At 43.6% G+C, this 16267-nt stretch overlaps 1 protein-coding gene across 11 annotated transcripts in view; it reads right to left on the bottom strand.

Annotated features, from left to right (window-relative positions):
• Nucleotides 1-9380, bottom strand: part of PRRC2C (proline rich coiled-coil 2C) — a 76702-nt gene extending 67322 nt beyond the window's left edge. For all 11 annotated transcript variants that reach the window (XM_048498610.1, XM_048498617.1, XM_048498614.1 and 8 more), the window contains exon 1: nt 9253-9380. The gene's annotated coding sequence lies outside the window, so the exon portion shown is untranslated. The remainder of the gene's footprint in view (nt 1-9252) is intronic.
• Between the last annotated feature and the right edge of the window lie 6887 nt (nt 9381-16267).

Genomic DNA, 16267 nt, shown 5'->3' with positions numbered 1-16267 from the left:
GGTCACCTGGGCCAGTGGGGCAGCGTCATCTTGATGTATGCTGCCTTCATGGTTTGGCCCAACCCTCTCCACTCCTCCCCTGCCCCCAGCCTGGCCCATGCCTCCCCATTCCATCCTCACCCTACCCTAAGCCTCCCCAGTCTGCTCTCCCCACAAACACCAAGCCTCCCTATTCCCTCACAACTCCTTCCACTCCCAAAGTCCAAGCAAGAACCAGAGGGGAACAGGCACCAAGCCACCCCCCGCTTGCCCTCTCCTACCCCCAAAGACCGAGCCAGCCCTAACAGGGCATGCGCAGCGCCTTTGAGAAACCCCCCTTCCTCCTCTCCCAGCCCCCCCACCTAATGACCAAGAAGCTGATGCCCTGCAGGGCCCAGCAGATGCCCCCTTCACCCACCCTAAACAAAAATCCAGTCCATCTGCTCTCCCCCCCACCCCAAAAGTCAAGCCCAAGAGGGCTGCACCAGGAACCCACCCTCCCCGCGAGCCCAGGCAGCACCCTCCTCCACCCCAAAGACAAAGGCAACAACCCTCCTGGTGAAAGAAGCAAAAGGTAACGGGGGGGGGGGCAAGAGAAGTGGGGGGGGGGGTAAGAGAAGGCAGGAATAGCAGTGGCCCTCCCACTAGCCTGATCAGTCCCCCACCTGTCCTCTCCAACCCCCTTCCTAGAGCCCATTTTATTTTAATTTAAAATGGGCTTTACTGCTAATCTATGTAAGCCCATAGAAAATACTTGTGAACTGAGCTGGCAAACTATGAAAATAAAAGTCATTTTGTAATTTACTGTATTACTCATCAGTGTAGTACAGACAGCCAAACTAGAATGACAGGAACCATCTTAAATACAAAATTAATTTTCTCTGAAAGGAAAGTGAAACCAAGATGTTTGAACCTGGGAGTTTCTTTCTCAATTTAAGCCAACACTACACATGAACGAACCATTAACTGCTCTAGAAGTAAAATGCTAAAGCAGAAGAGTATCTGTAACTGGATAGGTGAAAATAGAATTACTGAGAAAAGCTAGATCCTGATGAGAGCATTTGGCAAATAAGAACCCCTGTAGGGACCTACAGAGGGAAATAGCCAGGCCTTACAAAAAGATAAGTGTCAGGAGAAACTCAGGCTGCTGCTGGATTCTGAACAATCCAGCAGTAATACATGCTCAAATGCACATTTACATAGCTCTGTTTGCTATCTTTCCCTCTCTTAAACAGGCATACAATGTTCCTATGGTTGTAGGACTGGTAGAGCATAGCCAGAGCCTTACATGATTGCTTTTTTTTAACCAAAAAAATCTGTAACAAACCTCTCAGAAAGCAGCAGAGCTATCCAAGCCAAAACAGCAAGCCAAAAGATTCTGACATTAACGTTAAAATAACAAATAGAAATAACAAATAGAAATACCTGAACTTTAACCTGTAAATGTAAGAGCTGTCTTATTGATTTAGAGCAGGGGTCCCCAAACTACGGCCCGGGGGCCAAATGTGGCCCCCTGAAGGCATTTATCCGGCCCGCCAGGCATGGCAGCGATGGCTCCATTCATGTGCAGTGGGGGCTCGAGGGAGAGGAGGAACTGGCCCCAATGGCTGTTGATTGCAGTTACATGATGGCACCCCCAAATCTCCATGCATTTTCTGACCCCGAGTTGGAAACCTTACATGTGGCAACGCCTGCTCCGCCCTTCCCTCTCGGCTACTCCATGTGTTGCTCTCAGGCTTTCTGTTCTTGCCCCTCTCACTCCCATTGGCATCAGCCAGGCTGGCGAATTGCTTGCTGGCTACTAGGAGGGAAAGAACCCAGGAAGATACCTGATCCTGGGTTAGATGGAATGCTTCATTGGGAAAGTTCTGCTTTTTTTTTTTTACAGGGGAAGGTATTCCACAGCCTCCCCAACAATATTTGGAGCCCACCCTGTACTTGACATACTTTGATCACTGTTCTAAAAATAGACCATGACAGAAAGGCTGAAAGGTGAAATCAAACATTTTACAATCATTTGTTCATAGGAATTTGTTCATAGTTTTTTTAGTCCGGCCCTCCAACAGTCTGAGGGACAGTGAACTGGCCCCCTGTTTAAAAAGTTTGGGGACCCCTGATTTAGAGGGTGAATCCTCTACCAACATGGTCTCATGGTACCTCATGGTACTGTATTAAAAAAACTTCCCATTAAATTTTAGCATACTGTACAGTGTCATATGTTCCTCACGAATAATGGGATCTGTTCTGCCTGCTTCTTTGCCTCCCATATCTCTCAAACACTACTGGGTGTACTGGAATCAGGGTGAATTTAATTTAAAATCAAATCAACTTAAATTATGATTTATATCACTAGTCAGTAAGACTTGACAGTTAATTATGGTTTTCTACGTAAAACTCATTTGCTAGCGTAATCTTAATATTTACAACCAGATTAAGGTTTTATTTTTAGATCAATTTTACAATTTAGTCAAAATTACTGCTTTTGTTACACTACTAGAAATACATAGATAGATAATTATGAAATTATTACAAAATGAACTATCTCCAGTTTCATTCAGGCTACTAGGCCTTGCATTTCTTTTGCTGCAGTGTTTCTGTTTTTTATGCATGCTTGCCTTACCCATAGGTAGAAGAACTTCATCATAATACTCTCGAACTGGGTCTCTTTTACAGCCTGCTGTAAAAGGATTTTCTCCTCCAGGGAGCTAAAGAGCTGCAGGTCAAGTTTGTGAAGTTTGCAAATGGAACTGGGGTCATCTTTTAACAATCCTGACAGTTATATTGTTAGTCCACTATTTTAAAATTATGTAGAAGTTGTAGCAAATGCAGTGGAAACTGAAGGTCATAGTGTTAATCCAATGTTTTAATATTATATAGATCTTATGATAACAAATGCAGTCGAATACATAAGCAATTCATATCCACGAGCACTGCTATTACGATTTACTGCTTACAAGATTGCACTATTGTACTGCAACTGTATTTCAACAAATAGTTAATAAATTCAGTAGGTTTGAGACAGAACAGTTTTTTGGAAATGGCACTAGTGACCATTAGGGGTTTTCAATGGAACACCAGGATGGACATTAGCCCTTTCTAAGGACAAAGCGTGAGCTCCTCATTACTATCCAGTTAATGTGAAAACAGAAGTCCTTAGCTTTCCAGAGGGGGGCAGGGACACTCTGCTTCAAGAGAAGGCACTGACTTCCACCTTCGGTTGAAAGCCAGGAGTTCACATACTTGTCTGATACATGGTGGGTTCCAGTGAGGGAGGAGAGTTTGGGGGAGGGGGATCTGAAATGGTTTAATCAAAATGAAAACAGCCAAGTTAAGGCTTTTCAACTTCAATTATATGGGGCAGAAAAATTTCTAAAACAGAAAATTCTCTGGAAATGTTTCCAATGCTGCATTTTTCTATGGAAGGCTTTCTGTCCCACATATGCAAACCTAGTCTATCTATAGTTTGTTGGAGCGACTGGGCTGCAAATCAACCATGTTAGATATTTTAAATGTAGGATATGAAGCATGGACAACCAAAACTACACCTATATGTCTTGGGCTTATACATGCTAGCTGGGTGACCTTGGGCTAGTCACAGTTCTTCTGAGCTCTCTCAGCCCCACCAACCTCACAGGGGGGGAAGGGAAAGGAGATTGTAAGCCCCTTTGAGACTTCTACAGGAGAGATAGGGGGGATATAAATCCAAACTCCTCCTCCTCCTCTTCTTCATCTGACATTTTAATATTTAAATAATGTCATTTAAATTTGTTTTAATTTTTCCTGAAAAACCCACATCACTCCCTAACGTTCTCTGACTTGCAGCAAAGAAATGCATCCTTAAAATCAGAAACAAATAAATCCCATTTCCTTCAATAAGATTTCAATTCTCTAGCAAAAAGAAACACCGGTATGCATAAAATTCCCAGCGTAGCAATGTATGCAAGAATGTTTATCAGTCAATTTGTCAAGAAAGAAGGAAATTTCAGTCTTCTAATGTTCATGAATATCCTTCCCATAATGCTAATGCTGTGCAAAGGCAGACTGTCAAATTCTGTTCTAGTCTGTAAGAAAACTGAAGAATGCTCCACTGAAAGTGACGTCTGTAGTACACAAGCACAGTGCCGAACAAAAACAAAAAGTCACTGCAGAGCCTTCTTTCAAGCAATTAGATCAATAAGATAAACCATATTTGTCTGCTGCTAGTAATAGCCTGGAAAAAAACATTATTGATGGCAAGAAGTCCACTGATCTTGCTGCACAAGAATAGATGGATGACCGCTTAAGGAAGTCACAGCCTAGTAACAGAAGTCTCCATAGATAGCTAGCCCATAAATTGAGAAGCCTGCTTGCAGTCCCCATTAGTCATTTATAGCACATGATGATAAAGAAAAGCAAACCAATTTTCCTCTACTTTACCAAACTGTTTCTGCTTTATTTCTGGGAAAATATTCTTAATCACACAGTGAGCAAATATTTACAAGAGAGGGTATAAGTTTGTATCCATCTTACATCACAACCAGCTAGCAAATCATGTTTGTTGCTTACTTTTGACTTTATGCAGCACCTCAAAAGCAGAACTGGGTGTTTTCAGCACATGAAGTATTACACAGAATTAAAACCCTCTCATAAAAATCTGTTGTGGAATCTTAGGACTCTCAGTTTTCATCTTTTTTTTTTTTGTTAAAGGTATATTTTCCTGGTTGCAAACATGCCTGAAAAAGCTTTTAAGTTCAAGTGCTCAAGATAGGGTTTCTGTGCCAGGTGTAGCTCCCTCGTGGATTCAAGCCCTTTCCATCTGATCAAGAATTCACCAAGGTTGCCAATTTACTTTTTTTGCTACACTTCACAAAACAAATACGCCTCACTTTCTACTGAAACTGAAGTAACAGATTCAGAAGGCAGCAAAGTAACTAGAAACATTTTTGCAAAATATGTATGCTTGTATAAAATATACTGATTTGAATTATTTACTCCAAGCACAAAAACGGCTTTTGGGGAGAAGAATTCTCATTGTCTTAATTTATTCATTTACTTTATTTATACTCGTTCTCCCTTCTCAACAGGGACCCAAAGAAGCTTACATTGTTCTCTTCTCCTTCATTTTATCCTCACAACGACCCTGTGAGATATGCTGACTGAGAAAGTACGACTCACCCAATGTCACCCAGCAAGCTTCCCAGGCACAAGCTATTAAAAAAGTTTTAAAAATTAAAAAAGGAAAATCTTAAAGACTAAAAAAGGTTAGCTGTTCTTCTGAGCAGTCCCACTAAGTGGGACACCAGTGAGAATAATAATTTACTTCAATCAGGAAGGAGAGATAGAATACACAATTTATGTATTTGTGGTCTGCCCCACAATGAACATTCTCTTCCAGTCAGATTCTCAGTTGTGCACACATTTTCCCTCCTCCCAAACTCACCGTGCCGCAGATCAGATAATCTCTACAGTTTCCAAAAGCAGGTGAAGTGTGATTTTTTTCCCCTGCTTGTGCAGAGAAAGAAAAGTGGACCAGTGTCCATTTCACTTTCTTTGGGTTTTCTGTTCCTCATTACCTTTCCCTGCCCATGTAGGAGCAGTTCTGCTCACTCCTCAGTCAACATTTCTGGGGGATCAATGGAGCTTCCCCTTTTATTTATTTTAATACTTTAGATTGCAGGAGCAAGAGAACACTGAAATGCACCTTCCAAAAGGTGGCATGGTACCTCCTGAAATGAAGCTTGCAGATACACCCCAAGGGAGGGCACAGGGGAAATGACAGCTAGGCTCGGAGCAGTCAGTGGGGAACTTCCTTCTGTGTAAGCTAAGAAATACGGGGAGACCCCACTGAGGAACAAATAGTCTTGGGGTAAGTTCTTCATACATAAATGGCCAGGGTGTGTCCAGACAAAATTTGGCACCCTAACGTGCCTTGTGTAGTAGATTACAAACAATAACATTAAAAATAAGTACAGATATAATCTTGCTACAAATATTGCAGTCACATCTTTGGATCTGAAGTAACTTGTTATTTTCAACAAAAGCTAAAGCATCCTTTCGTTAACAGTCAGTTCATTTTGTTACTGTAAGGAAACATGGGATTGTCATCCTTAACAAAGAAAGAGAAACCACTTCAAGACTACTGTAATTTTTACTTGCAAATAAAAAAGTAGCTACTGGTACTCCAAGGAACAAAATTAGACCAAATTACTTCTCACCATTAGAAATTATAATGAGGCCGTAATCCCTTATTTCTGAAGTCTCCAGTTTCACACTTAACAAGCTCATGGCAGCCTTAAATGTCTTTCTCCTTAGGTTCCAGCAACAATTTGTCTATTTAACCACATGTATCTCTCACCTTACTTTCAATCACATGACTCAAGGCAAACAGGAAGCCTCTCATCCAGACACTAACCATACCCACACCTGATCAAGAGCCCCATCCTGAGGGGTGTATGGATCCGCTCTTGGAAGCCTCCACCACCGCAGCTGGGGCATGGCTAGAAGAGCCAACTACAGAGCCCTTCAGGGATTGGGTGGGATATAAATAAATACAGTGGAACCTCGGTAATAGCCGCCCTCGGTTTATGCCGGTTTCAGAGTTTGTTGGTTGCACCCGGCCATTTTTCTTCCCCGGTTGTTGCTGGTCGCCTCGGTGTTTGCCTACGCTGTTTGCGCAAATTTACACTTTTTGCATAAATTTGCTACGTTGTTTGCGTAGCACTTGTGCAAACGGCGTAGCCTCGGTTTTCGCCAGTTTCGGAGTTTGCTGAGTGCCACTGGATGGATTACCAACGATTACCGATGTTCCAATGTAAAATAGTTGGCTCCCTCATGCCTGTTTGCTGCTGTACATTGATGCGGACACTTCAGACTTAGAACTGTGACTTAAGTCTGAACAGCCCCACAGGGGCTGCTGGACAATGGGGAGGCCTTTTCTCTTCCCAGACCTCCCTATGCTGATGGGAAGCCTCTGTGGGACTGGTGGCCAGGCATGGCTGCAGTACCACACTTAGGTGCCCGGCTTATGGATGGAGCTGCCTGTTCAGCACGTCTGCTTTATCATGAACCTTAGAAACCTGACAGCATCTTAAAAGGACTAACAGACTTATACACAAGAACAAGAATAACAAAAGGCCATGAAAGAAACAAGGCAGCAGCCCTGTTGTTTGATTTCTAGAGGAAGAGGCTGGCCACTACAGGAGACAAGATATTGGACTAGATGGACCACTGACTGCTCTGATCCAGTGGGGCTCTCCTTGTGTCCTTACATTTAGTACATAAGAACAAGCCAGCTGGATCAGACCAGAGTCCATCTAGTCCAGCACTCTGCTTCTCGCAGTGGCCCACCAGGTGCCTTTGGGAGCTCATGCAGGATGTGAAAGCAATGGCCTTTCTGCTGCTGCTGCTCCCAAGCACCTGGTCTGCTGAGGCATTTGCAATCTGAGATCAAGGAGGATCAAGATTGGTAGCCATAGATCGACTTCTCCTCCATAAATCTGTCCAAGCCCCTTTTAAAGCTATCCAGGTTAGTAGCCATCACCACCTCCTGTGGCAGCATATTCCAAACACCAATCACACGTTGCGTGAAGAAGTGTTTCCTTTTATTAGTCCTAATTCTTCCCCCCAGCATTTTCAATGGATGCCCCCTGGTTCTAGTATTGTGAGAAAGAGAGAAAAATGTCTCTCTGTCAACATTTTCTACCCTATGCATAATTTTATAGACTTCAATCATATTCCCCCTCTGATGTCTCCTCTCCAAACTAAAGAGTCCCAAACGCTGCAGCCTCTCCTCATAAGGAAGGTGCTCCAATCCCTCAATCATCCTCGTTGCCCTTCTCTGCATTTTTTCTATCTCTTCGATATCCTTTTTGAGATGTGGCGACCAGAAATGAACACAGTACTCTAAGTGTGGTTGCACCACTGCTTTATATAAGGGCATGACAATCTTTGCAGTTTTGTTATCAATTCCTTTCCCAATTTCAACTTCATGGCTCTTCCACTTCCAATCAGTTTCCTCTGTGCACACACAAAGCATTATCCTCTATAAATATGCAAACACAAACATATTGAGAATCATCTTGGATGGCTACCTGCATTATTTTGTAGCAGTGAAACCAAAATGAGTACACAACTGAAAGACTAACAAAATTTATTCCAGCATAAGCTTTGTCAAATCACAACTACTGACCAAGTGAGCTCAGACTGGAATAAAACTTGCCAGTTTTCAAGGTGCTCTGGACTCCTGGTTTATTTTATGTATACAAGGCAACTATTCCATGCATCCAGCCAAGGAGACTGTGCCCATTCCCCCCTCATGGTCATGATATGGGATTGTTCTTACATGTATACATCACATAACCACATACAGCTAAAATATTTCCAGGTGAAGCATTGCAAGTTCCCTCATAGATTAAACTTTCAGATAAATCAGCCCCATCACTATTTTTTCCAATTCGCTCGTTCTGGCCCTTCCTCAACTTTCTCTTCCCCCAAACTCGTCAGCAGTGCACTGAGTGCCCAGAACAGAATGTGAAACTCTTGCGCCACACCAGAACTCTTTTCAAGATGCTCCGAGACCCTTAATAGATCCCATCCCTACCCGGCAGGAAGGAAATCCAAGCTAGCGTGTTTGGTTTTAACGACAAAAGGTCCGCAGCCCTTTCACTCGGAAGTTAAGTTCGGGATCCACGGGGGGAGCCTCTGTAGGCACTGCAGCATTGCCTGAAGGCAACCAATGGGCTGAGATGAGTCAAGAGAAGTTACTCATGTTCCTGCTCGTTGCATCTCCCCCACCCCACGAGGAAAGATCGAGGGGGAGATTCAGGCCAGAAGTCAAGAGACAAGGAAAGGGAGTAAATAAAGGACCATTTTCTCCAGCCCCTGAATGTTCTCCCCACCCCCCACCAGGCCACGAGGGGGGGGGGGAGGAGAGAACATCCAGGGGCTGGAGAAAATAGAAAACCCTCAAAGGAAAAAAGAGTGGGTGCGCGCTTGAAAGGAGTCCCCATCCTTCCCTCAAGCCCACCGACTCTTTCCAGCCAGTCCTCAGGCAGTGGAGGCTGCCACGGCGACTCTCCCCCTTCTCGCCCCCCAGCCCACTTCCGCAGGAGAAGAAAAGGCGGCCCTTTCCCTCGCGCTCCCTCCAGAGCCTCCTCGAGGCTCCCATGTCCCACTACCCTCGGCTGGCTCCCCCCCCCCCACTCCCGCTAGTGAAGTCCCTTCCCAGCCGACCGCGTCCCGTTCCCCGCCACGGCCGAGCCAAACCGCCTCGCCCCGCCTGGAGGCGACACTCACCGAGGAGGAGGCCGGAACGACCGCCCGAGCCACTTCCACACAGAGTGGGCCAAGATGGCGGGCGGGCGGCCAAGCCGGCGGCGGCGCCTCCTCGCGACGTCTGACGTCACCACGCCACGTAGCGGCAGCGGGTCACGTGATAGGAAGCCGCAAACCGCGTTCTAACCGAGACTTCTAGCGCGCGCTCAGCCAGGTAGGAAACAAGACGGAGTTGGGCGTCCCCTAGAGGAGTTTGGGTTAACTGCAGGACAGGTTTCAGTTTAGGAATAGAAGGGCTTTTGTATTTTTTAAATGTTTTGAATTTTGGACATTTTCATATCGCTGCTTTCAATAATAATAAGAAAGTTTGAATGTCTTTTGAGTATTTTTTAAATGTTTTGTAATTTTGGACATTTTCATATCATTGCTTTCAATAATAATAAAAAGTTTGAATGTCCTTTAAGGGAAAAAGGTAAAATGAGGATCTACACCAGTGATGGTGAACCTTTTCAAGATCGAGTGCCCAAACTGCAACCCAAAACCCACTTATTTATCTCAAAGAGTCAACATGGCAATTTAACCTGAATACTGAGGTTTTAGTATAGAAAAAACGGTTGGATCCAAGGTGCGCGTTACTCTGGAGTAAGCTTGGTGGTGGTGACTTTGCTTTGAAGCAACTGTGCAATGCTTCGAATGGGTGAATCACGACCCTAGGATGATTTACTCAGAAGCAAACGCCATTGCCAGCAACCAAGCTTACTCCCCGGTAAAGGATCACGCTTTCGTTCTTCCCATGAAAATCAGTAGGGTTTAACAGTGCTTAATAGGGTTACCTACACTGCTTCCCCAAAACTAGGTCTTAGGTTTAATGCTAATAATCTCCCTGAAATAATTACACTATTATCACATGACGAACTCTGTGCACGCGTACCCACAGAGAGGACTCTGAGTGCCACCTCTGGCACCTGTGCCATAGGTTCGCCACCACTGATCTACACGGATTCTCCTAAATTCATGATTTTTGAAATGAAATGACCATGAAACTGTACAGCATGTCCAAGTCTACAGGCAGCACCAAAACAATCATGCATCACATGCTCCGAGGTACACCAGTGGCGCAAAAACCTGTTTGAAAAACAGGGATCGTCGAGGATTCTCATGATTTCTGCACCAAGTCACCCCAAACCACCCCAAATCACATCACAGCTCAAGCCCTCAGCCACACGTCCAACCAAAGCAATCACACGGCACATGCTCACTGGCGCACCAGTGGTCCAAAAACCTGTTTGAGAAACAGGGATCGTCGAGGATTTTCATGATTTCTGCACCAAGTCACCCCCAAACAACCATCACATCACACCTCAAACCCTTAGCCACAGCCCTGACCACACCAATCATGGGGCCCATGCTCCCTGTCACAGCAGTGGTCCAAAAACATGTTTGAAAAACAGGGATCCTCAAGGATTCTCATGATTCCTGCACCAAGTCACCCCCAAACCACCACCATATCACAGCTCAAGCCCTCAGCCATAGGTCTGACCACATCAACCATGCGGCACATGCTCCCTGGCACACCAGTGGTGCAAAAACCTGTTTGAAAAACAGGGATCCTCAAGGATTCTCATGATTTCTGCACCAAGTCACACTTAAACCACCATCACATCACAACTCAAGCCCTCAGCCACATTTCTGACCTGAACAATCACCTGGCACATTCCCCATTGTACTACAGTGGTGCAGAAACCTCCTTGTAAAAAATGATCCTCATGGATCCCCCAATGGCAGCATCAAGTTGCATGTGAAATTTATGGACAGAGTTTATTTATTTATTTTATATTTATTTATTCATTCGATTTGGTAAACCGCCCTACCCCCGAAAGGCTCAGGGCGGTGTACAACAAACAACAACAAACATAATAAAACAAACCAAATAACCCCAATTTAAAATACAGAACTTTAAAACGATAGCAACAGCATCTATCAATAAATAATTAATAATTAATGTTAATAATGTTTACCAGCAAGATCAATCACCCACTTTTTTGCAGGACTGGCATAGTTCAAAATTTTGGATCCATGAGCACTGTTGCTCATGGATCCTCTGACTTTTAGTAAATTCACCGTAAATACTCACATCTGAAGTCTATAACCACAAAATGTACCTGAGAAACACACATCATGGCAGTGGTGGGATCCAATTAATTTAACAACCAGTTCCAGTTGTGGGATTTAAATAATTTAACAACTGTTTGTTTACAACCAGCATTTTAACAAACGGTTTTGCTGAAGTAGTGCGAACCTGCTGAATCACTCCACTGCCTCAGGGGCATCAGTGGCTATCCTCCTAGTGCAGACATGGTTCTGAAGCCTGTGCCTCTGGGCTTGTTGTATTTAGCAACCATGTTGGTCATTGCTATTAGTATTTCTCTCCCATGGGGTGTTTCTGGGAAACATACCGGAGCATGCCTGTTTCCTCCGAGTACCAGTGCATAAATTCACTGTGTGGACTTTGTTGGGATCAAAATCCATGAACCACAAAACCTTGGAAAATGTCTTCCCAACTGCAAGGAGGGAATCAGTGGTATCAGAAGAAGCTGCTGCCCCAGGGTATTCTCTCCAACAGGTTGTGGTCCACATGCCACCAGTGCAAGATTCGAAGACCATACCTCGTTACCAAAAGTTTACACCATTGTGGAAGAAAGGTCACCACTAAAGGTGCATCACATGAGACATGGAATTCATTAATCTTTCCCTGATCCATTGGCTCCACTAGACTGGATGGTTTCAGGGAAGGACTGATGTTTCTCTTACAGATACCGAGGTTGAACTACTGCGACCTGTTCTTTCATTTGTTCTTGTTAAAAAATGGGGGGGGGGGAGCTTCTGGTGAATCACCAGTTCTACAGAACTGCCATTCAGCTCTTCTGAGCACTCTCTGAGGGGCAATGACACATTCCATACTCTCTGGGAGGTGACAGGAGGGAATTTGGCAGAGGGCAAAAGTTGAACTCTGCCTTGTTTGGCTTATCCTTAAAGCTCTTTGTTTAACTGTGTGTGTTAAACAACTTGCGTGTTTGTTTCTGGACCAAATTATTTTCTTGTAGTGAACCACCAGACTCTACTGTAAACTTCCACGTGGGCTGTGAAGCTTGTCGTTATTGAAACTCCAGTCTGCAAGGTGTGCCACTTTTAAACGAAAAAACCAAAACTCTGACTGCAGGTATTACAAAAGTAATAATATAGTGAACATCCCTTCCTGCTTTGATCTTGTGAGTGATTGGCTCAGGATGATGTTGGAGAATGAGCCGTGTGTCTTACGTATGTCATTAACATGTGTTCTTGGGGAGGGGAGTTTTACAAATGCTTTAAAATAAATTCTCAGAAGGTGCAAGTCAGTAGAAAAGACAATAATGCCATGCAGTGTGGGAGACAGTGGTGGAAGACGAAGACCAAACATGGGATGGGTTCACTTTAGAGGAGAACTCATGGCTTTCAGGTATCACAACTTCAGCAAAGCTTTTAAGGAGATGACATTTTGGAGGACACCTATTCCTTGGGTCTCCATGGGTTTGAAGTGACTCAAAGTCACTTGACACACAAACACACACAAACACAGACATGCACACCATTCTCATGGCAGTTATTTCAGCTTGCAACATCTCCACCCAAAACGTTGGGAAGGAGGCAAATTGTTGAAGAGATCGAGCATGGAGGTCTGCAGGACAGAAGCCCGTTGTGTATCTTCCTGTACCTGTCCCCTGCTATCCTTCTGAGTTTTTTAAAGTCAGGAGACAATTTCTCCTAGATACAGGAGTGTCAGCTGAAGACAGCATGGTTTGGGACTGTTGAATGTGGAGCGGGGAAAGCAGGCACCACTTTCTGTAGATATGTCACTGGATCGCACATCTGCCATGGCTAGCAAAAGCCATTGCTGGTGGCACCCCACCCCCCACCGCTTATTTTAAATCTACCCTTCAGTTCTGGAATTATCCCATCGTGAATGAAATAGCCAGTGGTATGACTGCTCTCATGGAAAATTCACATAGACTACCTGGTCAGGGTGGATCACAGCTGCTGGTGTCGTTGGATCAAATAACAAGCTTTTAACATAATTACAACCTCACCACCTTGATCTTGCTTAGATTTGTGAAACAGCCTTATAGTGATTTTGCTAATTCCCTCAGGATTGGGAAAATATTTTAGCATTACAAGAATATGCTTTGGTATGTGTGATTCTGAAAGGTGCAATCTTCTCTCTGATTTCATTTAACATCTATACATACCGTCTTGCACAGTTGGTTAGGGAGTCTGGGCTGCGTTGTCACCAGTACACTAATGACATTCAGCTGTATGTGTTACTCACCTGTACAGCTGTAAATGGTCTGGGACCATCATATCAGTGGAACCAATTGTTCCCACATATTTGCCAGACATCAATTCACTCCGCTAGTGACAACCTACTGGTTGATCATGGCTTGACGTCTGTCCGGCTTTACACAACCAGAACCAGGTCTTTATCAACCCTGGCCTGGTGGAGAACTATGTCCAAAGAGGCCAGGGCCCTGTGAAATTTTCCCTAAGTTTTGCACAGCTCATAGAACGGTTCTGGGGGAGAGCAGCAACAGTGTTATATTCAGCTGGCTCTCCTCTCCTGTTTCTTTTCTTTTTCTTCCTTTTCATCATCATCATCATCATCATCATCACCATCACCATCACCATCACCATCATCATCATAATTCAAATTCCCATTTTTTTTCCTGTGGAATGCTCCACTTTGTTTCTGGCTCTTCAGGAGCACATCTATTAAGGGGAAGCATTCCACAGGAACATAAGGGATGTTTGGTCATAATTCTCCTTTCTTCTTTTTGTGGAAAAGACAACAGAATGGCATACAGAGAAATGAGACAACCAGCACATGGGTTGGAAATTGTAAGTACTTTTTTAAACATTAAAATAACTGTCTCAAAGATCAAATACAAACAACTTTCTTTTGCATGGGGCATTCTTCAGTTAACTGTCAGCATCATGCAGTCTTCTGTGCCTGTCCACATGCTTGTCATATGGAGACCTGAAACCAGAATGCAAATGCCATGACAGTTTTAGTTCTTTAAAAAGTGGACCCAAAATGTCAAAAACTTCAGACCAATCTCACTTCTCAACACTGACTATAATATCTTCTCAGCCATTCTAGCTCAAAGGCTCCAGGAATTTATACATTACTATATCATGGCGGATCAAACAGGTTTCATAAAAAGGATTTAAATGGGTAGGGACTATTAAGCTCTCTATTTCAGGCAAAATAGAAATAGTTAAATCTATGACACTTACAAAATTACTTTTCCTTGTGAAACTTGTCCATGATAACAAATGGTGGTATTTTTAACAAATGGAGAAGAGAAATGTGTAAATTTATTTGGAATGGGAAGAAACAGAATTACACATACATAATTAATATAGGAAGAAGAATTTGGATTTATATCCCCCCTTTCTCTCCTGTAGGAGACTCAAAGGGGCTTACAATCTCCTTTCCCTTCCTCCCTCACAACAAACACCCTGTGAGGTGGGTGGGGCTGAGAGAGCTCCGAAAAGCTGTGACTAGCCCAAGGTCACCTAACTGGCGTGTGTGGGAGTGTACAGGTTAATCTGAATTCCCCAGATAAGCCTCCTCAACTCAAGTGGCAGAGCTGCGAATCAAACCCAGTTCCTCCAAATCAGAGTGCACCTGCTCTTAGCCACTGCTCTTAGCCACTACGCCACAGCTTCCCCCGCTCCACATTCAACAGTCTAACTCCCAAACCATGCAGTCTTCAGCTGACACCCCCAGCCGGCATTCCACAGTCCCTTCTGCTTTCCTCTCCGTGGAAGCCAGAAGTGACTGCAGCCTCTCGGCCTCCGAGACCTGCTTTTATAGCACTGAGGCCCGGGGGCGGGGCTCAGAGTGTGTGGTTATTAAAAGCAGGAGGATTTGACTGGAAAAATTAAATAAAAATAGTAAGTTAGGGTTAGGGTTAAGGGCACAGTCTGATAATAGGGTCAGTTTCAGCAGTTGTGGTTTTTGCCTTAACCGTGCCCTTGCCTGAACTCTAACCCTAACTTTTTATTTTTATTTAGTCTATTCAGTTATAAATTGTTCCCAAAATTGTAACAAAAATCCGAAACCTAAGACTGACTGCACCCTAGAACACCACATAACACAAAGGCAAGACTTTGTGTTTTTATTCCATTTATTTTTTGTTACAATTTTGGAAACAGTTTATGACTGAAAAAAATTAAATAAAAATAATAAGTTAGGGTTGAGTTTAGCCAAGGACAGGGGCTCTAGCTTTCCTTATGGTAACGTTGAGTTCTTGGGTGCAGTCCAAGAATAGGGCTATGGTCAGTTTCATGTTTTAGGTTTTTGTTACAATTTTAGGAACAATTTGTGACTGAATAAATTAAATAAAAATAAGAAGTTAGGGTTAGGGTTAGGGTTAAGGTAAGAGCAGTGTCTCCAGCATCCTTTGGTGTTACGTTGAGTCCTAGGGTGCAGTCCAAGAATAGTGCTGTGGTCAGTTTCAGGTTTTGGAGTTTTGCCTTAACCTGTGCCCTTGCCTGAACCCTAACCCTAACTTTTTATTTTTATTTAATTTATTCAGCCATAAATTGTTCCCAAAATTGTAACAAAAACTTGAAACCTAAGACTGACCATACCCTATTCTCGTACTGAGCCCTAGAACTCCACATAACACTAAGGAAACCTTAGCCCCTGTCATTTCCTTAACCCTATCGCTAACCTATTATTTTTATTTAATTTATTTTTTGTTACAATTTTGGGAACAATTTATGAATGAAGAAATTAAATAAAAATAATAAGTTAGGGTTAGGGTTAAGGCAAGAGCAGGGGCTCGCGCTTCCCTTAGTGTTACATTGAGTTCTAGGTAGCAGTCCAAGCATAGGGCTATGGTCAGCTTCAGATTTTGGGTTTTTGTTACAATTTTGGGAACAATTTGTGATTGAATAAATTTTTAAAAATAATAAGTTAGGGTTAGGGTCAGGG

The sequence above is a fragment of the Sphaerodactylus townsendi genome, linkage group LG05 (assembly GCF_021028975.2).
Source record: "Sphaerodactylus townsendi isolate TG3544 linkage group LG05, MPM_Stown_v2.3, whole genome shotgun sequence".
In the NCBI taxonomy this organism is placed as follows: Eukaryota; Metazoa; Chordata; class Lepidosauria; order Squamata; family Sphaerodactylidae; genus Sphaerodactylus; species Sphaerodactylus townsendi.
Note: the sequence above shows the minus strand (reverse complement) of the source record. Positions and strands in the feature narration are given on the sequence as shown.